Below are 9,780 nucleotides of genomic sequence, written 5' to 3'. Positions count from 1 at the left end.
ATTGTCAGTTTCTAAATCTTTTGGAATAGTTTTCACCCATGACATTTCCCTCCACCTGTCATTCTCCAGTGAGAACCCTAAGGGAAAGTAGGAGCAAGAACAATGACTTAGATGAAGGGAGGGTGACTCCATGATAATAGGACCCAGGACTTTTCTCTGTTCAGTCCTGTAAAAATTTTCCTTATTGTCCAATTCTTAGTGTATTCAGATTATGGCTCCTGAATGGGGACAGATTTTTATCTTTTGAGGAATGAAATTCCCCTCTCAACCCCAGATTTCTCAGCTTCAGAACCAGCCTTATTACTGTCTCAAATAAAAGTTTTATGCAGCATCTAAGATCTCTGTGGTTTTTAAAATTCCATATTGTACTTGAACTCATCTTATCTTCCTCCTAGTGCTTACTGATGGTGTATTGTTCAGAATTCTCGAAATTCCCCCAACAAAGGGATTTATCCTCTCAGATGTTTGGAAAGTTGTCACTTGATGGCTTTTAGTTGTCACCTGTCTTTGGGAATTGCTTTAGGCCAAGTTTGTTGCCTCCTGGGCTAGCCAATATCCAATTACTTATTCATGAGGAGTGACAAAGGACTCCATCCCTCAAGGGATGCTTCCCCACCTGGTGCCTCCTTTCCCTCAGTGTTTGGTTCAGCAGTGGCTGACTGGATGAGTGACATATGCACACATGCACCAGCAGATGTGATGAATCAGGTGATTTAAAAACGTGGGGGGATTGGTAATTATTCAGTAATAGAATTGGATGGTCATTGCTAGAGGAAATTAATGCTTTGGAGAGAGACAATTAAAAGTTGAGGATGATATATCACTTAAAAAAGTCTCAATGTGAAAGGATGCCTCCATGGGATCCTGTTAAGAACCTCTCATATCCTGCAACTCAGGACACAAAAAGCCAAGGTGGGGCTGGGGATGTGGCTCAAGCGGTAGCGTGCTCGCCTGGCATGCGCACGGCCCGGGTTCGATCCTCAGCACCACATACCAACAAAGATGTTGTGTCCGCCAAAAACCAAAATAAATAAATAAATATTTAAAAAAAAAAAAAAAAGCCAAGGTGCTGGCCCAAGACTTAATCATAGGAATAGCAGAATTTCAAAGAAAGTTATATTCCAAACCTAGATTATTGTTGTGATTGGCAAAAGGTGTGACTTATGCAGTCCAGGGGGAGAAATAAAGAATGTCCACGCGCTTCTGCCCCTTTCAATGCTTTATTCACTCAAATTACTCAATACAATTTCACTCTATAGGTTCTTAATCAAGAAAACAACAATCCTTAATGCTAGGCACTGCAATAGACATAATCAATTCACAGCACACAATTCCAGATTAATTAATTCTAAGCACTGCAAACACACTTAATCATGACTGGCTAATGATAGACATTGCCCCTGCATGCTAAGTTCAAGAGTCAGTTCAAAAGTCTCAAGCCTTAGGCTTTAAGTCCAGCAGATGCATACTCACTCAGACAGTGGTGATCAGGTCAGGAACCAAGGCAGGCTTCTCAAGGATGGAGCTGATGGCTGATTAAGGAGAAGTTCATAGGGAGAAGTTGCAGCTCTCACCAGGGTCAAGATGTGGCTGTAGAGTTTGAGAGCAGTGAGGAAAATGCGGAGGATCAGGAAGTGTTGGGATGTCAGTCCAGGTCCTCATCAGACTCTCAGCATGAGGGCATCATTGTCGGATGGCTAGATGTCTTTTTATTAGCTCTATTATTTATACCAAATTTGGGGGCTTTTGACACCCTCTTTCAATCCTTATCAGCTGCCACCGGGTATCTCAGTGACATCATTTACCCTGGGATTAAAACATCTGGTCTGGTGGTCCCCATCCTGATCTTTTCACCTTTCTCTCTTATCAGGTGCCTTTCCCTCTTATCAGGCCAGGACAACCTGCCAGAGACTTCACTCTTGAGTTTATCAGGGTGGGGAGAAGTGACTTGTTTGTGCCACAGGGCCATACTGGAAGGCTCCTTTAGGGGTGCCTGGTGAGACTGCAGGTTTCAAACAGGAGTTTTAAAATGGAGTTGCTTAGGCTTAGGCCTAGGGCTATCCTCACAATGTCTCCTATGCCAAGGTCCTGGTTATGATTGGAAACGAATAAAACCCGGAGACATTGGATGGACCTTTGAATTGATGCATTAAAACATCAAAATTCCCCAGATTTGCCAGAACCCCTGAAACTATTAAAAGTGTAAACCCATGTCCTTCTTGCTTGAAAGCAATGTAGATGTTGTTTGCTATCCACTCAGCATTTACCCCATGTACAGCTAGAGTCTAAGAAGAGTTTATTGATATAGTAGCATTTTCCCGGAATACAAAATTTTTATATGCTACCATGAACCTAGCACGCTATTAGGATACCTCCTGCTTAGAACAAGAAATGGTTCTTGCTAAATGTAGTAGAAATGTCATCTGCTGTGACAGATGGCAGAATTAAGGGATCAGAAGTTCAGAAATGTGGAATGCTATAGTGGATTTACCATGGGAAACCCACTAGATAACTATGTGTCACTGGAGGACTAAAGAACATTCAGTCTGAAAAAAATAAAAAGAAATGTGCTGGTAAGAGGGGCCATTTTGTTCACATTGTTTGAAACCTTTAACGAAAATGTTTAAAAATATTTAATCTATATGTGTAATTCTTCATAGAACAAAAACAAACAAACAAAAAGCCTAAACAAAAAACAACAAATGCTAACAATGGATTTCTTAAGATATAAGACTTCAGAAATTTTTCAAAAAATTTTTATTGTTTTCTTGCATTTGTTTAGCTTATATTGCAATCATAATTTAAAAGTGTTTTTCCTTTATTAATAAATAATAATTATTATCATTCTTATTATTTGCAGTGCTGTAGATCTAAAACAGTTTTTTTTTGTTTTTGTTTTTGTTTTTTGTTTTTTGTTTTTTTTTTTTGTAAAGGAAGTATCTCTTTGAATGTTTCAGCGTAGCAAAGTATAAATTAAAAGCGGGCGAGTCGGGTTGAGACAGCAGCATTTAAAGCAAAGGAAGGCTAGCTGAATGCAGAGTGGAAGTGCAGAAAAGTAGAATGGAGAAGATATAAGGTCCAGTTTCAGAGCGAAACGTCTGTTTTGCATGCAGCCATCTTAGCTTCCATCTTTTCCTGAGCTAAAGTGACTTCTTTCATTCTAACCGAGGTACTGAAGACTGCCACCCTCAGTCTCTGCGTGCCTCTGTGTTGCGGCGAGGGGTGGGACAAGGGAAGACAAACTCGGCTAATTCCGGAGTTCCCTTGTTTACGTCTTTTAATCCCATTCGTGGAAACCTTGTGTCTTTTTTGTTCATAGTATTTAGTATCAAAAACAAAACTTTAAGAGCAATTACTCTTTAATCTTCATTTGTAATTGTATCTTCACTTAACGTCCCCGAGGTACCACCTGCGGTGGCTCCAGTGGCGCAATCGGTTAGCGCGCGGTACTTATATGACAGTACGACTTGTGAGCAATGCCGAGGTTGTGAGTTCGAGCCTCACCTGGAGCAGTTTTACTATTCTCTTATCTATGCAAATGAAAAAGACACAAAATTTGAGTCCCCTTTAAGGAACTATTTTGTGACTTATGATACCATTCCCAGGCTCTGACTGTGATTTATCTGAAGATTTCCAAGATTGTGCGTGAGAGGTGTCACTATATCTTAGCTTTTGATGCTGACTTCTCAACCAAAGCTTTGACAACATTTGGCAGTTGCTGAAACACCTGTTCACAGTACTTGATTCCATAGTTTCTTGAGCATCATAGCTCAGGCTTAGAATTCGGGTTCACAGAAAAATTAATGAAAAATAATTCTTTCTGATTTATCAGCTCTCTGAAATGAGCGAGATTTTTAAAACTAATTATCTTAGTGGGAAATGTCCTGTCCTTGAACCTGTTTTCCTTACCTCAGTTTCTTCATCCCTTTAGACTTTCTCTGGAATTCTTATCACTTTTAATAAGTCCATGTTGCTGATAGTTAACAACGGAGACACAGGTATTGAGTCTTGAAAAAGACTTGGAAAAGTTTTGCCCCATTCCAACCCTTTAGAGTTGAGCAGGAAGCCCGTGCGTGAGACATTAATCTCACCCTCCAGAGTTTTTAAAAATATTTTTTAGTTGTTGATGGGCCTTTAGATGTTTTTTTAAATGCTTACTTATATGTGCTTACTTATATGAGCTTCTGGAATCAAACACAGTGCTGCCTCACACGTACAAGGCAAGCCCTCTACCGCTGGGCTACAACTCCAGCCCCTCACCCTCCAGGTTTTAAACATTGTCTGAGACATTCTAGAGATAGGCTTAGAACTCTTCCACTTTACCAAAGATTTATAATTTTCACATGCAAATGTTCTTCATTACCAGTTCTGTTCCAGCTACTGCCACATTTTGGAGTACAACATTCTCACTGGTCCCAACCCTACCTGCCTATCTTGGAAATGTAGGTTTAAAACCTGACTCACAGACCAACTTGGACCAAAGCTTAAGAAATGATGTACAATAGATATGTCAATAGGAGCTATTCACAGTTTTTAATAATAAGTCATCAATTGTTTAATGGTCACAAATTCCTTCCCTAAACATACATTCTTTTGTAATGTAATTTGCACTGGTGTCCTTCAAGAAATGGGGTCTCTTTCCATTCCCCTTGAATGTCAGCTGTCTTATTATTGCTTTGATCGATAGAATGCTGTGGAAACTATGTGTGTAAATGATATTTTGGGAATTCCAAGAAGCCTTGCAACTTCTCCTCTTGCCCTCCTGTTACCTTGGTCTATGGTATAGAGAAACCTCATTTAGACTCTTAGAGGATAGACTAACTAGAGTCCCAGTCATCTCAGCCATTCCAGCCATTCCAACTGACAAGCTGCACAGGATGAATTAGGATTGTCTTATTCCATCGAGTCCAAGTTACAGACAGTCTTCAACTCGGACCATCCATGCTGCCAGTTGAATACATTTACATGAGTGACTCCACACAAAACCAGCAACATATTGACAATTAATCCTAGCTCAAACTGTTTACCTGCAGAATTGTAAACATGGTAGACAATTGTTGTTTTAAGCCACTAAATTTGAGTAAGGATTGCTATATAGATATAAAAGATGGATACAAGCATTTACTATAAAATTCTGAGCATAAAGTAAGAGCTTAAGATAAGATAGCTATTTATTTATTACTTTTGAGGATCATCTCATTATCCCATGCATTGGGTTTTCTCTGTTCTTGCTATAGCTGGAAGACTACAGAATCATTTGGGGTCTCGGGCTATTCAAATTTAACAATGAGATAACCTTCAGTCTTCTTAGGTTCTCGCACCAAGCTCAGAATTCTCACTCTGAAAGACCCAGGACTTCCAGATCTCTAGAGTAAGTGGCAGTCTGAATGAGCAAGTATGGCTCACATTTTCCACATGCTTGTCATTAGCTCTGAGTGAAATTTATCAGTGATGAATTAAAATAAAAAATAAAGGATAGATAGTTTGTCTATCACATTCTGGAGTTCATGTACAGTAAATAAAATAAAAGGGCTTATTGTACATAAAAACAGTGAAGAGTTTAGAATTTCCTCATTTTCTCATGTAACATATGCTATATAATTTATTTTCATTCATTTCGGCTCAATCTATTAGATTTTACAACCCACTATATTATAATAGATCTATCATAACCCCAAAACTTACCTTTGTATATAATCATATCATTTGAGAATAATGACAATTTTGTTTCTTCCTTTACAATCACTTTAGCTTTTATTGTTATTATTTGCAAACTGTCTGCAAAAGGCAATAAATAAGGCACACAGGAGTCTGTAATCTTGAATAGAAGTGATAAGAATTGTCATCCCTGATTTGTTACCAGTCTGAAATGGACTGTTTTCAGTATTACCTATTTCCCATTTATGATTGATATCTACTATAAAATTTTTGAATATGTCATTTACTAGGTTAAAGAAATCATCTTCTGTGATGCTTTTAGTATTGATCACTATCTAATGCTGAATTTTTATCAAATACTGTTTCTATCTATATTTAAGGTGATCACAAATTTTTATTTTTATTTCTAAGTATACACCCACCTAGTTTTCTTAGAGCCTAAGATAAGTTAGACTGTCAAGACAAAAATGACTTATAATTCATCTTAAACAACTGTGTACAGTTCCTTCCTTAACTTTCAGGATGAGTTACATCTATTTTTCAAGAGTGAGATTGATTTATGATTTTCCTTTCTTGTAATGTTCCAATCAGGTTATGTACAAAAGTGATACCAGTTTGTTCAGCAGTGTCCTTTAAAAAAATAATTAAAAAAATACACACCTATCTATATGACCCAGCCATTCAACTCCTAGGTATTTACCCAAGAGAAATGAAATCATATATTCACACAAATCACTTTATGCAAATGTTCATAGCAGCTTTATTATATTAGCCCAAATCTGGATATATTTTAAATGTTCATCAACAGGTTGAACAAATTGAAGTATATCCATAGGACAGAATACCATCCAGCAATAATAAGTGAATTTGTCATGCGAGCAAAAACATTGATGAATCTAAAGATGATGATTATGACAAAAATAATTTTCTAAATTCCATACTGTATAGTCCCACTAACATAAAATTACAAAAACTTCAGACACATGATATTTTAAAAACTGCAAACAGCACTACAGAAAGCAGATCAGTATTGTGGGAGGTCGCAGGGATTTCAAAAGTACAGGGGCATGAGGAAACTTTGGGAGGTTGTTGCAGTAATTCACTCGAAGTTCAGCATGTGAAAGAAAGAAGAAGCAGAGCAAGCACAGCAGCAGCAGAAAAAAATAGTCCTTTATTGTATACAAGCAATCTTTTTATAGTATTGTGAACAAAGAAGGCAGCCTTCCAACATCAATAAATCAGGTCTTTCAGCTAATTAAACATAGCATAGAAGTTTTACTTTGTAATCAGAAGTGATCAGCTTCTCATGGCTAATCTATTCTCTGCCTGGAGCATGTTGAGCTCTGCTCTCTGTTAAGAACAGATAATAAAATTTTTCTTAGTGCCCTCCTAGCCCACTTGGCAGAACATCCTGTTTGTAGGGAAGTCCTCCCAAGGACAGTAGACATATCATTTTCAAGCATGTTTGCTGTTACCTTATCTAAGCATTGAAGGAGCCTCTCGTTTGCAAGTAGGCCTTCCCAAGGACAGCAGACACCTAGTTTTCAAGTATGTTCGCTGTTACCTATCTATACCTTGACAGAATATCCCGTTTGCAGACAGACTCCATCAAGGACAGTAATAGTTCTGCAGTCACATCTGATTCTTTATATTTCCCTCCTTTTGTTTTTGTAAATGAGCCATAGCAGAAGCGATAAGAGAGGTTTCATGCAAGGGAGAGAAATGAATTACAGTAGATGGGGTAGAGAGAGAAGATGGGAGGGGAGGGGAGGGGGGATAGTAGAGGATAAGAAAGATAACAGAATACAACAGTCACTAGTATGGCAATATGTAAAAGCGTGGATGTGTAACCGATGTGATTCTGCAATCTGTGTACGGGGTAAAAATGGGAGTTCATAACCCACTTGAATCAAATGTATGAAATATGATATGTCAAGAGCTTTGTAATGTTTTAAACAACCAATTAAAAAAAAAAAAGAGGTTTCATGTTTCACTTGCCTTTGCTTTTTCCAGCATTGGAAGACTATATACAAAACAAAACACAAAACAAAAATTATTACAGCGTTACCTAAAGAAGTTGACAACAAGGTAGAGAAATGACATAAAGGATTTAAATTAGCAATACTTGAAGACAATTTTTGTAAAATTTCAGATCCTGTTAGTTCAGGTAATGTCTTACTAAAGGTGTCTATAATAGTTTTTTCCAAATTTATAATTTCTAAATTTAAATTTTGATGTCCGTTTAACCGTCTTTTAACAGTTTCCCAGGAATCACTGGTATTATATGGCACAGGAGTCACACAAATATGAAAGAATTCCAGTCACACTTCAGAACACTTCTGGTAGTCAAGATAGTCACTTGATCGCCAAGCCAGGAAACAGTATGTTGTAAATTGATCACATCTGTAGCCAATTGAGAGTCTAAGTCCTTTTGTTGTTGCTATAATAAATGAGCATCTTGATGCCATGTTCTCACAAAATCCGCAGTTTGAATGCCTTGATGTAAAGTAATGGCCAGCTACTGCAGCAGTGGCAGTTACAGAAGCAACTGCAAGGATTGAAGCTATAATTATTCCTATTAATGTCAAGAGCAATGTAACAAAACTTGAATAGCACTATACAAATGAGTAACAGACAATGAATCAGACCAAGGACGAGTCAAATTAACAGGCACCCACAATTCTGTGCAAGGTTTAACAATAACTAACGTATAATTATTAATTTCTATTAATTCCCAATTAGCTCTGTGTTATTGTTTTTATTGTAATAATGATTTTATGAATTGTCAAACACGTGTAGCTTATGTGTAGCTCATTCTGTGGCAATTATGGCTGGATAAAATCGTTTAAAGGATATATCTGGAATCTCATTATGGCATTCTGCATGAGTAGTTGTGGGTCTCCTCTTCACACACACATACCTCCCCCTACACACACACACTGTGGAAGAATGTGCATCTCTGATTTATTTCTTCTTTGAGCGTTTTCAAGAAATACCTGGGGCCTGAGGTTGTAGCTCAGTGGTGAAGCACTTACCTAGCATGTGTGAGGAAGTTATTGTGTTCAACTACAACCAAAAAATATAAATTAAAAAAAAGAAAAGAAAAGAAAGAAAAAAAAAAGAAAAGAAAACAAAAATCAAAACACAAAAGCCTTGGTAAGAGAGGAGGCTTGGAATTTTCTCAGAAGATATTTGGCAACTTATTAAATTTTTTCATAATTTAAAATTATTTATAACTGTTATTCTTTCCTGAATCTGATTTATACTTCACATTGTTCATTTCATCAAAATATGAAAATATATTGGCCGGATTCTTTCCATTTTTAGAGAAGCCGCTGCCTCTTGGTCCTGTTCTTTGCCTGGGTTACTGCTTCTTACTTTTTTCAATACTTTTTAAACCTGGTTTCGGGATATTGCGGGTAGTCGGACTAGTATTCCGCCCACTGGGTGGGAGAATTCGGGAACCGAGAGACCGCGTCCTGTCGCTGGTCGCCTCCTCCTGAATCAGAAACGGGTTTTATAACGTTTCTCCAGTTCCTTGAAATGTGGGAAGTTTTTCTTTCGAAAGGGGGCGACATTGGTTAACCTGACTTCAAAAGGACCAAGTTCTCCAGATACCTAGTGTGTAAGTGTGTCTGTCTCTGCGGGCCGAATAAGTAACCGAACGCCTACTGTGGACCAGTGCAAGAAGAAAGGTGGTTGCCCGGAGGGAACCAGATCCTCAACATAAGTCCCTGACGCTCCCACCTCACTTCCAGGGCCCACCCAAATCGCTAGAAGAGGGTCCTCAAGGATCAAGATTCACGCCTTGCCCCCACCTCCACCCCACTCAAATCGACACAAGGGTAGTTTGCTTAGCCGAGTGCAAACCTTTGTACAAGTTAAGAAAGGAGGGGTCGAATACAGCGGATCTCAAGAGAGGTCTACTGGACGTAGAACTTCATTTCCCACTTGAAAGAGTAGCGGAGACGCTTTTTTCCCAAAGTGGATCGGATGCTACAGTGGTGCTTAGGAAATGGAGAGAGAAAACTGAAAAAGAAAAAACGATGCAACCACGAAGGGATTCGAACCCTCAATCTTCTGATCCGAAGTCAGACGCCTTATCCATTAGGCCACGTGGTC

General features: G+C 38.3%; 2 non-coding genes across 2 annotated transcripts; one reads left to right on the top strand and one right to left on the bottom strand.

Moving 5' to 3' along the window:
* Nucleotides 1-3,417: 3,417 nt before the first annotated feature.
* On the top strand, nt 3,418-3,512 carry Trnai-uau (transfer RNA isoleucine (anticodon UAU)). Its single transcript has 2 exons — nt 3,418-3,455; nt 3,477-3,512. It is a non-coding gene; the product is annotated as a tRNA-Ile (tRNA).
* A 6,195-nt stretch (nt 3,513-9,707) lies between these two features.
* On the bottom strand, nt 9,708-9,780 carry Trnar-ucg (transfer RNA arginine (anticodon UCG)). Its single transcript has one exon. It is a non-coding gene; the product is annotated as a tRNA-Arg (tRNA).

The sequence above is a fragment of the Urocitellus parryii genome, chromosome 8, assembly GCF_045843805.1.
Source record: "Urocitellus parryii isolate mUroPar1 chromosome 8, mUroPar1.hap1, whole genome shotgun sequence".
Lineage (NCBI taxonomy): Eukaryota > Metazoa > Chordata > Mammalia > Rodentia > Sciuridae > Urocitellus > Urocitellus parryii.
Note: the sequence above shows the minus strand (reverse complement) of the source record. Positions and strands in the feature narration are given on the sequence as shown.